The 11,021-nt window shown below is 51.1% G+C and overlaps 1 long non-coding RNA gene across 1 annotated transcript; it reads right to left on the minus strand.

Moving 5' to 3' along the window:
* Positions 1 to 7,054: 7,054 nt before the first annotated feature.
* Positions 7,055 to 8,231, minus strand: LOC127920408 (uncharacterized). Its single transcript, XR_008106169.1, has 3 exons — positions 8,053 to 8,231; positions 7,383 to 7,470; positions 7,055 to 7,128 (listed from the first exon to the last, which is right to left on the minus strand). It is a non-coding gene; the product is annotated as an uncharacterized LOC127920408 (long non-coding RNA).
* Between the last annotated feature and the right edge of the window lie 2,790 nt (positions 8,232 to 11,021).

Here is an 11,021-nt window from a genome sequence, read left to right on the forward strand (position 1 = left end):
TGACATTTACATTTAAGTCATTTAGCAGACGCTCTTATCCAGAGCGACTTACAAATTGGTGCATTCACCTTATGACATCCAGTGGAACAGCCACTTCACAATAGTGCATCTAAATCTTTTAGGGGGGTGAGAAGGATTACTTTATCCTATCCTAGGTATTCCTTAAAGAGGTGGGGTTTCAGGTGTCTCCCGGAAGGTGGTGATTGACTCCGCTGTCCTGGCGTCGTGAGGAGTTTGTTCCACCATTGGGGGGCCAGAGCAGCGAACAGTTTTGACTGGGCTGGCGGGAACTGTACTTCCTCAGTGGTAGGGAGGCGAGCAGGCCAGAGGTGGATGAACGCAGTGCCCTTGTTTGGGTGTAGGGCCTGATCAGAGCCTGGAGGTACTGAGGTGCCGTTCCCCTCACAGCTCCGCAGGCAAGCACCATGGTCTTGTAGCGGATGCGACTTCAACTGGAAGCCAGTGGGAGAGAGAGGAGGAGCGGGGTGACGTGAGAGAACTTGGGAAGGTTGAACACCAGACGGGCTGCGGCGTTCTGGATGAGTTGTAGGGGTTTAATGGCACAGGCAGGAGCCCAGCCAACAGCGAGTTGCAGTAGTCCAGACGGGGAGATGACAAGTGCCTGGATTAGGACCTGCGCCGCTTCCTGTGTGAGGCAGGGTCGTACTCTGCGGATGTTGTAGAGCATGAACCTACAGGAATGGGCCACCGCCTTGATGTTAGTTGAGAACGACAGGGTGTTGTCCAGGATCACGCCAAGGTTCTTAGCGCTCTGGGAGGAGGACACAATGGAGTTGTCAACCGTGATGGCGAGATCATGGAACGGGAGTCCTTCCCGGGAGGAAGAGCAGCTCCGTCTTGCCGAGGTTCAGCTTGAGGTGGTGATCCGTCATCCACACTGATATGTCTGCCAGACATGCAGAGATGCGATTCGCCACATGGTCATCAGAAGGGGGAAAGGAGAAGATTAATTGTGTGTCGTCTGCATAGCAATGATAGGAGAGACCATGTGAGGTTATGACAGAGCCAAGTGACTTGGTGTATAGCGAGAATAGGAGAGGGCCTAGAACAGAGCCATGGGGGACACCATTGGTGAGAGCGCGTGGTGAGGAGACAGATTCTCGCCACGCCACCTGGTAGGAGCGACCTGTCAGGTAGGACACAATCCAAGCGTGGGCCGCGCCGGAGATGCCCAACTCGGAGAGGGTGGAGAGGAGGATCTGATGGTTCACAGTATCGAAGGCAGCCGATAGGTCTAGAAGGATGAGAGCAGAGGAGAGAGGGTTAGCTTTAGCGGTGCGGAGCGCCTCCGTGATACAGAGAAGAGCAGTCTCAGTTGAATGACTAGTCTTGAAACCTGACTGATTTGGATCAAGAAGGTCATTCTGAGAGATATAGCGGGAGAGCTGGCCAAGGACGGCACGTTCAAGAGTTTTGGAGAGAAAAGAAAGAAGGGATACTGGTCTGTAGTTGTTGACATCGGAGGGATCGAGTGTAGGTTTTTTCAGAAGGGGTGCAACTCTCGCTCTCTTGAAGACGGAAGGGACGTAGCCAGCGGTCAGGGATGAGTTGATGAGCGAGGTGAGGTAAGGGAGAAGGTCTCCAGAAATGGTCTGGAGAAGAGAGGATGGGATAGAGTCAAGCGGGCAGGTTGTTGGGCGGCCGGCCGTCACAAGACGCGAGATTTCATCTGGAGAGAGAGGGGAGAAAGAGGTCAGAGCACAGGGTAGGGCAGTGTGAGCAGAACCAGCGGTGTCGTTTGACTTAGCAAACGAGGATCGGATGTCGTCGACCTTCTTTTCAAAATGGTTGACGAAGTCATCTGCAGAGAGGGAGGGGAGGAGGATTCAGGAGGGAGGAGAAGGAGGATTCAGGAGGGAGGAGAAGGTGGCAAAGAGCTTCCTAGGGTTAGAGGCAGATGCTTGGTATTTAGAGTGGTAGAAAGTGGCTTTAGCAGCAGAGACAGAGGAGGAAAATGTAGAGAGGAGGGAGTGAAAGGATGCCAGGTCCGCAGGGAGGCGAGTTTTCCTCCATTTCCACTCGGCTGCCCGGAGCCCTGTTCTGTGAGCTCGCAATGAGTCGTCGAGCCACGGAGCGGGAGGGGAGGACCGAGCCGGCCTGGAGGATAGGGGACATAGAGAGTCAAAGGATGCAGAAAGGGAGGAGAGGAGGGTTGAGGAGGCAGAATCAGGAGATAGGTTGGAGAAGGTTTGAGCAGAGGGAAGAGATGATAGGATGGAAGAGGAGAGAGTAGCGGGGAGAGAGAGCGAAGGTTGGGACGGCGCGATACCATCCGAGTAGGGGCAGTGTGGGAAGTGTTGGATGAGAGCGAGAGGGAAAAGGATACAAGGTAGTGGTCGGAGACTTGGAGGAGTTGCAATGAGGTTAGTGGAAGAACAGCATCTAGTAAAGATGAGGTCGAGCGTATTGCCTGCCTTGTGAGTAGGGGGAAGGTGAGAGGGTGAGGTCAAAAGGAGAGGAGTGGGAAGAAGGAGGCAGAGAGGAATGAGTCAAAGGTAGACGTGGGGAGGTTAAAGTCGTCCAGAACTGTGAGAGGTGAGCCGTCCTCAGGAAAGGAGCTTATCAAGGCATCAAGCTCATTGATGAACTCTCCGAGGAACCTGGAGGGCGATAAATGATAAGGATGTTAAGCTTGAAAGGGCTGGTAACTGTGACAGCATGGAATTCAAAGGAGCGATAGACAGATGGGTAAGGGAGAAAGAGAAAATGACCACTTGGGAGAGATGAGGATCCCGGTGCCACCACCCCGCTGACCAGAAGCTCTCGGGGTGTGCGAGAACACGTGGGCGGACGAAGAGAGAGCAGTAGGAGTAGCAGTGTTATCTGTGGTGATCCATGTTTCCGTCAGTGCCAAGAAGTCGAGGGACTGGAGGGAGGCATAGGCTGAGATGAACTCTGCCTTGTTGGCCGCAGATCGGCAGTTCCAGAGGCTACCGGAGACCTGGAACTCCACGTGGGTCGTGCGCTGGGACCACCAGATTAGGGTGGACGCGGCCACGCGGTGTGGAGCGTTTGTATGGTCTGTGCAGAGAGGAGAGAACAGGGATAGACAGACACATAGTTGACAGGCTACAGAAGAGGCTACGCTAATGCAAGGAGATTGGAATGACAAGTGGACTACACGTCTCGAATGTTCAGAAAGTTAAGCTTACGTAGGAAGAATCTTATTGACTAAAATGATTAAAATGATACAGTACTGCTGAAGTAGGCTAGCTGGCAGTGGCTGCGTTGTTGACTTTGTAGGCTAGCTGGCAGTGGCTGCGTTGTTGACACTACACTAATCAAGTCGTTCCGTTGAGTGTAATAGTTTCTACAGTGCTGCTATTCGGGGGCTAGCTGGCTAGCTAGCAGTGTTGATTACGTTACGTTGCGTTAAAAGAACGACAATAGCTAACCTAGAAAATCGCTCTAGACTACACAATTATCTTCTGCTACAAAGACTGCTATGTAGCTAGCTATGTAGCTAGCTACGATCAAACAAATCAAACCGTTGTGCTGTAATGAAATTAAATGAAAATGTGATACTACCTGTGGAGCGAAGCGGAATGCGACCGGGTTGTTGAGTGCGGAAGTTCTATTCGGTAGACGTTGGCTAGCTAACCTCGGTAAATTAAGATAATCACTCTAAGACTACACACTCTAAACTACACAATTATCTTGGATACAAAGACAGCAAAGACAACTATGTAGCTAGCTAACACTACACTAATCAAGTCGTTCATTTGAGTGTAATAGTTTCTACAGTGCTGCTATTCGGTAGACGGTGGACGTTTGCTAGCTGGCTAGCTGCTGTGCAGATAGCAGTGTAGACTACGTTAGGACGACGAAATACGATAATTACGCAATTATCTTTGATACAAAGACGGCTATGTAGCTAGCTAAGAAGAAATTGCTAAGATTAGACAAATCAAACCGTTGTACTATAATGAAATTTAATGAAAAGTTATACTACCTGCGGACCGAAGTGCGGATGCGACCGCTCGCTCCAACCCGGAACTACTATAATGAAATATTGTTTTGTAGGAGAGTGTGTTTTTTGATCATGTAATATTGTTTTGTAGGAGGGTGTGTGTGTTTTGATCATGTAATATTGTTTTGTAGGAGGGTGTGTGTTTTTTGATCATGTAATATTGTTTTGTAGCAGGGTGTGTGTTTTGTAGGAGGGTGTGTGTGTTTTGATCATGTAATATTGTTTTTGTAGGAGGACATGGTGAGCCTGAGGAAACAGATGCGGATGTTCTGTCTGATGTGTCAACGTTACCTCACCAACGTCAACACAACCGTCAAGGAACAGGTACTGTCCTGTAGCAGCTAATCACATCCTAGTGATTTAAATAAAATTCTCAGAATCCTCATGGAACCCCATTGAGATGAGGAAGACGTGGTCAAGGAGGCAGACCACTGATAACCAACAGTCCATCTCCTCTCTCTCCACCAGGCGTTCACCATCCTGTGTGATGTGTTGCTAGTCTTTAGTCATCAGATGGTCTCAGGAGGCAGACCACTGATAACCAACAGTCCATCTCCTCTCTCTCCACCAGGCGTTCACCATCCTGTGTGATGTGTTGCTAGTCTTTAGTCATCAGATGGTCTCAGGAGGCAGACCACTGATAACCAACAGTCCATCTCCTCTCTCTCCACCAGGCGTTCACCATCCTGTGTGATGTGTTGCTAGTCTTTAGTCATCAGATGGTCTCGGGAGGCAGAGAGCAGCTGGAGCCGCTGGTCTACAGTCCTGATGACTCGTTACAGACAGAACTACTGTCCTTCATACTGCACCATGTGTTTATAGACCAGGACGATGACAACGGCAGCACAGGTACACACACACTGCTAACCACACACACACTGCTAACCACACACACACTGCTAACCACACACCGCTGCACACTTTTACAGTAGGATTGCTTTTTTCTTATTTGCACTTGAAAATAGCTCGTTTGGCCATCGCTAACCAACAAGACCCTGTTCCGGAAATTACATTACTGTCTGGCCGTGTGACAGTCTGTGATGCTATGTGTCGTGGGCTGTGTGTCGTGGGCTGTGTGTCGTGGGCTGTGTGTCGTGGGCTGTGTGTCGTGGGCTGTGTGTCGTGGGCTGTGTGTCGTGGGCTGTGTGTCGTGGGCTGTGTGTCGTGGGCTGTGTGTCGTGGGCTGTGTGTCGTGGGCTGTGTGTCGTGGGCTGTGTGTCGTGGGCTGTGTGTCCCGGGCTGTGTGTCCCGGGCTGTGTGTCCCGGGCTGTGTGTCCCGGGCTGTGTGTCCCGGGCTGTGTGTCCCGGGCTGTGTGTCCCGGGTTCTACCTCTATTTAAATGGTCAGCAAGATAGATGCTCCCCATAAGAGCTCTGTTCCACAGCCACTAACAATCTGTTGTATCTACAGATGGCCAGCAGGATGACGAGGCAGCGAAGATAGAAGCTCTTCACAAGAGACGTAACCTCCTGGCTGCCTACTGTAAACTTATCATATATAACGTAGTAGAGATGAACACTGGAGCTGACATCTTTAAACAGTACATGAGGGTAAGAATAGAGAAACACTCACCTGTCTTTACACAGTTATGACCATAGAAATATAATCTATAGAAAATACTTGGAATCTCTAAACCTGGTAATTTGACTGCTAAAGTCATGGGTACACTCGTAATGGTTGTCAGTCCACACGTTATCCCATCTCTGACTGGAACGGGGATGCCCGTTGAATAGATTCTATGGTTATCACCTCTTCGTGCCTGTGACACTCATTTAACCTCAACACCATATCATTACCGGAGTCATTCCAGGTACTGCTTGGTTGCATCTGTTTCTGAAGTCCTGTTTTCTCCTGAAGGAGACTGACTTGTGGCTGAACTGTCTTCCTCTCCTCTCTCTAGTATTATAATGACTATGGTGACATCATCAAGGAGACCATGTCAAAGACCAGACAGATAGACAAGATCCAATGTGCCAAGACACTCATCCTCAGTCTACAACAGGTACCACACACACACACACACACCCCTCATCCTCAGTCTACAACAGGTACCACACACACACACACCCCTCGTCCTCAGTCTACAACAGGTACCACACACACACACACCCCTCATCCTCAGTCTACAACAGGTACCACACACACACACACCCCTCATCCTCAGTCTACAACAGGTACCACACACACACACACACCCCTCGTCCTCAGTCTACAACAGGTACCACACACACACACACACCTCATCCTCAGTCTACAACAGGTACCACACACACACACACACCTCATCCTCAGTCTACAACAGGTACCACACACACACACACACCTCATCCTCAGTCTACAACAGGTACCACACACACCCCTCATCCTCAGTCTACAACAGGTACCACACACACACACACACCTCATCCTCAGTCTACAACAGGTACCACACACACACACACCCCTCATCCTCAGTCTACAACAGGTACCACACACACACACACACCCTCATCCTCAGTCTACAACAGGTACCACACACACACACACACCCCTCATCCTCAGTCTACAACAGGTACACACACACACACACACACACACACACACCTCATCCTCAGTCTACAACAGGTACCACACACACACACACACCCCTCATCCTCAGTCTACAACAGGTACCACACACACACACCCCTCATCCTCAGTCTACAACAGGTACCCACACACACACACACCCCTCATCCTCAGTCTACAACAGGTACACACACACACACACACACACCTCATCCTCAGTCTACAACAGGTACCACACACACACACACACCCCTCATCCTCAGTCTACAACAGGTACCACACACACACACACCCCTCATCCTCAGTCTACAACAGGTACCACACACACCCTCATCCTCAGTCTACAACAGGTACCACACACACACACACACACACACCTCATCCTCAGTCTACAACAGGTACCACACACACACACACCCCTCATCCTCAGTCTACAACAGGTACCACACACACACCCCTCATCCTCAGTCTACAACAGGTACCACACACACACACACACCCCCTCATCCTCAGTCTACAACAGGTACCACACACACACACACACCCCTCATCCTCAGTCTACAACAGGTACCACACACACACACACACCCCTCATCCTCAGTCTACAACAGGTACCACACACACACACACCCCTCGTCCTCAGTCTACAACAGGTACCACACACACCTCATCCTCAGTCTACAACAGGTACCACACACACCCCTCATCCTCAGTCTACAACAGGTACCACACACACACACACACACACCTCATCCTCAGTCTACAACAGGTACCACACACACACACACCCCTCATCCTCAGTCTACAACAGGTACCACACACACACACACACACACACACACACCTCATCCTCAGTCTACAACAGGTACCACACACACACACACACCCCTCATCCTCAGTCTACAACAGGTACCACACACACACACACACCCCTCATCCTCAGTCTACAACAGGTACCACACACACACACACCCCTCATCCTCAGTCTACAACAGGTACCACACACACACACACCCCTCATCCTCAGTCTACAACAGGTACCACACACACACACACCCCTCATCCTCAGTCTACAACAAGTACCACACACACACACCCCTCATCCTCAGTCTACAACAGGTACCACACACACACACACACACCCCTCATCCTCAGTCTACAACAGGTACCACACACACACACACCCCTCGTCCTCAGTCTACAACAGGTACCACACACACACACACCCCTCATCCTCAGTCTACAACAGGTACCACACACACACACCCCTCGTCCTCAGTCTACAACAGGTACCACACACACACACACCCCTCATCCTCAGTCTACAACAGGTACCACACACACACACACCCCTCGTCCTCAGTCTACAACAGGTACCACACACACACACACCCCTCATCCTCAGTCTACAACAGGTACCACACACACCCCTCATCCTCAGTCTACAACAGGTACCACACACACCCCTCATCCTCAGTCTACAACAGGTACCACACACACACACACACACACACCTCATCCTCAGTCTACAACAGGTACCACACACACACACACACCCCTCATCCTCAGTCTACAACAGGTACCACACACACACACACACCCCTCATCCTCAGTCTACAACAGGTACCACACACACACACACACACACCCCTCATCCTCAGTCTACAACAGCTACCACACACACACACACACACCCTCATCCTCAGTCTACAACAGGTACCACACACACACACACACACCCCTCATCCTCAGTCTACAACAGGTACCACACACACACACACACCCCTCATCCTCAGTCTACAACAGGTACCACACACACACACACCCCTCATCCTCAGTCTACAACAGGTACCACACACACACACACACCCCTCATCCTCAGTCTACAACAGGTACCACACACACACACACACCCCTCATCCTCAGTCTACAACAGGTACCACACACACACACACACCCCTCATCCTCAGTCTACAACAGGTACCACACACACACACACCCCTCATCCTCAGTCTACAACAGGTACACACACACACACACACCCCTCATCCTCAGTCTACAACAGGTACCCACACACACACACACCCCTCATCCTCAGTCTACAACAGGTACCACACACACACACACACCCCTCATCCTCAGTCTACAACAGGTACCACACACACACACACACACCCCTCATCCTCAGTCTACAACAGGTACCACACACACACACACACACACACACACCACTCATCCTCAGTCTACAACAGGTACCACACACACACACACACCTCATCCTCAGTCTACAACAGGTACCACACACACACACACACCCCTCGTCCTCAGTCTACAACAGGTACCACACACACACCCCTCGTCCTCAGTCTACAACAGGTACCACACACACACCCCTCGTCCTCAGTCTACAACAGGTACCACACACACACCCCTCGTCCTCAGTCTACAACAGGTACCACACACACACACACCCCTCGTCCTCAGTCTACAACAGGTACCACACACACACCCCTCGTCCTCAGTCTACAACAGGTACCACACACACACCCCTCGTCCTCAGTCTACAACAGGTACCACACACACACACCCCCTCGTCCTCAGTCTACAACAGGTACCACACACACACACCCCTCGTCCTCAGTCTACAACAGGTACACACACACACACACCCCTCATCTCAGTCTACAACAGGTACCACACACACACACCCCTCATCCTCAGTCTACAACAGGTACCACACACCCCTCGTCCTCAGTCTACAACAGGTACCACACACACACACACACACCACTCATCCTCAGTCTACAACAGGTACCACACACACACACACCCCTCTTCCTCAGTCTACAACAGGTACCACACACACACACCCCATCCTCAGTCTACAACAAGTACCACACACACACACACACACACACACACACACACACACACACACCTCATCCTCAGTCTACAACAGGTACCACACACACACACACACCCCTCGTCCTCAGTCTACAACAGGTACCACACACACACACACCCCTCGTCCTCAGTCTACAACAGGTACCACACACACACACACACCCCTCGTCCTCAGTCTACAACAGGTACCACACACACACACACACACCCCTCGTCCTCAGTCTACAACAGGTACCACACACACACACACACCCCTCGTCCTCAGTCTACAACAGGTACCACACACACACACACACCCCCTCACCCTCAGTCTACAACAGGTACCACACACACACACCCCTCGTCCTCAGTCTACAACAGGTACCACACACACACACACCCTCATCCTCAGTCTACAACAGGTACCACACACACACACCCCTCATCCTCAGTCTACAACAGGTACCACACACACACACACCCCTCATCCTCAGTCTACAACAGGTACCACACACACACACACACACACACCCCTCATCCTCAGTCTACAACAGGTACCACACACACACACACACACACACACCCCTCATCCTCAGTCTACAACAGGTACCACACACACACACACCCCTCATCCTCAGTCTACAACAGGTACCACACACACACACCCCTCATCCTCAGTCTACAACAGGTACCACACACACACACACACACCCCTCACCCTCAGTCTACAACAGGGACCACACACACACACACCCTCATCCTCAGTCTACAACAGGTACACACACACACACCCCTCATCCTCAGTCTACAACAGGTACCACACACACACACACCCCTCATCCTCAGTCTACAACAGGTACCACACACACACACACACACACCCCTCATCCTCAGTCTACAACAGGTACCCCACACACACACACACCCCTCATCCTCAGTCTACAACAGGTACCACACACACACACACCCCTCATCCTCAGTCTACAACAGGTACCACACACACACACACCCCTCATCCTCAGTCTACAACAGGTACACACACACACACACACCTCATCCTCAGTCTACAACAGGTACCACACACACACACACCTCATCCTCAGTCTACAACAGGTACCACACACACACACACACACACCTCATCCTCAGTCTACAACAGGTACCACACACACACACACACACACCTCATCCTCAGTCTACAACAGGTACCACACACACACACACACACACCTCATCCTCAGTCTACAACAGGTACACACACACACACACACACCCCTCATCCTCAGTCTACAACAGGTACCACACACACACACACACACACACCCCTCATCCTCAGTCTACAACAGGTACCACACACACACACACACACACACCCCTCATCCTCAGTCTACAACAGGTACCACACACACACACACCCCTCATCCTCAGTCTACAACAGGTACCACACACACACACACACACCCCTCATCCTCAGTCTACAACAGGTACCACACACACACACACACACACACCCCTCATCCTCAGTCTACAACAGGTACCACACACACACACACACACACACCCCTCATCCTCAGTCTACAACAGGTACCACACACACACA

The sequence above is a fragment of the Oncorhynchus keta genome, unplaced genomic scaffold, assembly GCF_023373465.1.
Source record: "Oncorhynchus keta strain PuntledgeMale-10-30-2019 unplaced genomic scaffold, Oket_V2 Un_contig_1939_pilon_pilon, whole genome shotgun sequence".
Taxonomy (NCBI): Eukaryota; Metazoa; Chordata; class Actinopteri; order Salmoniformes; family Salmonidae; genus Oncorhynchus; species Oncorhynchus keta.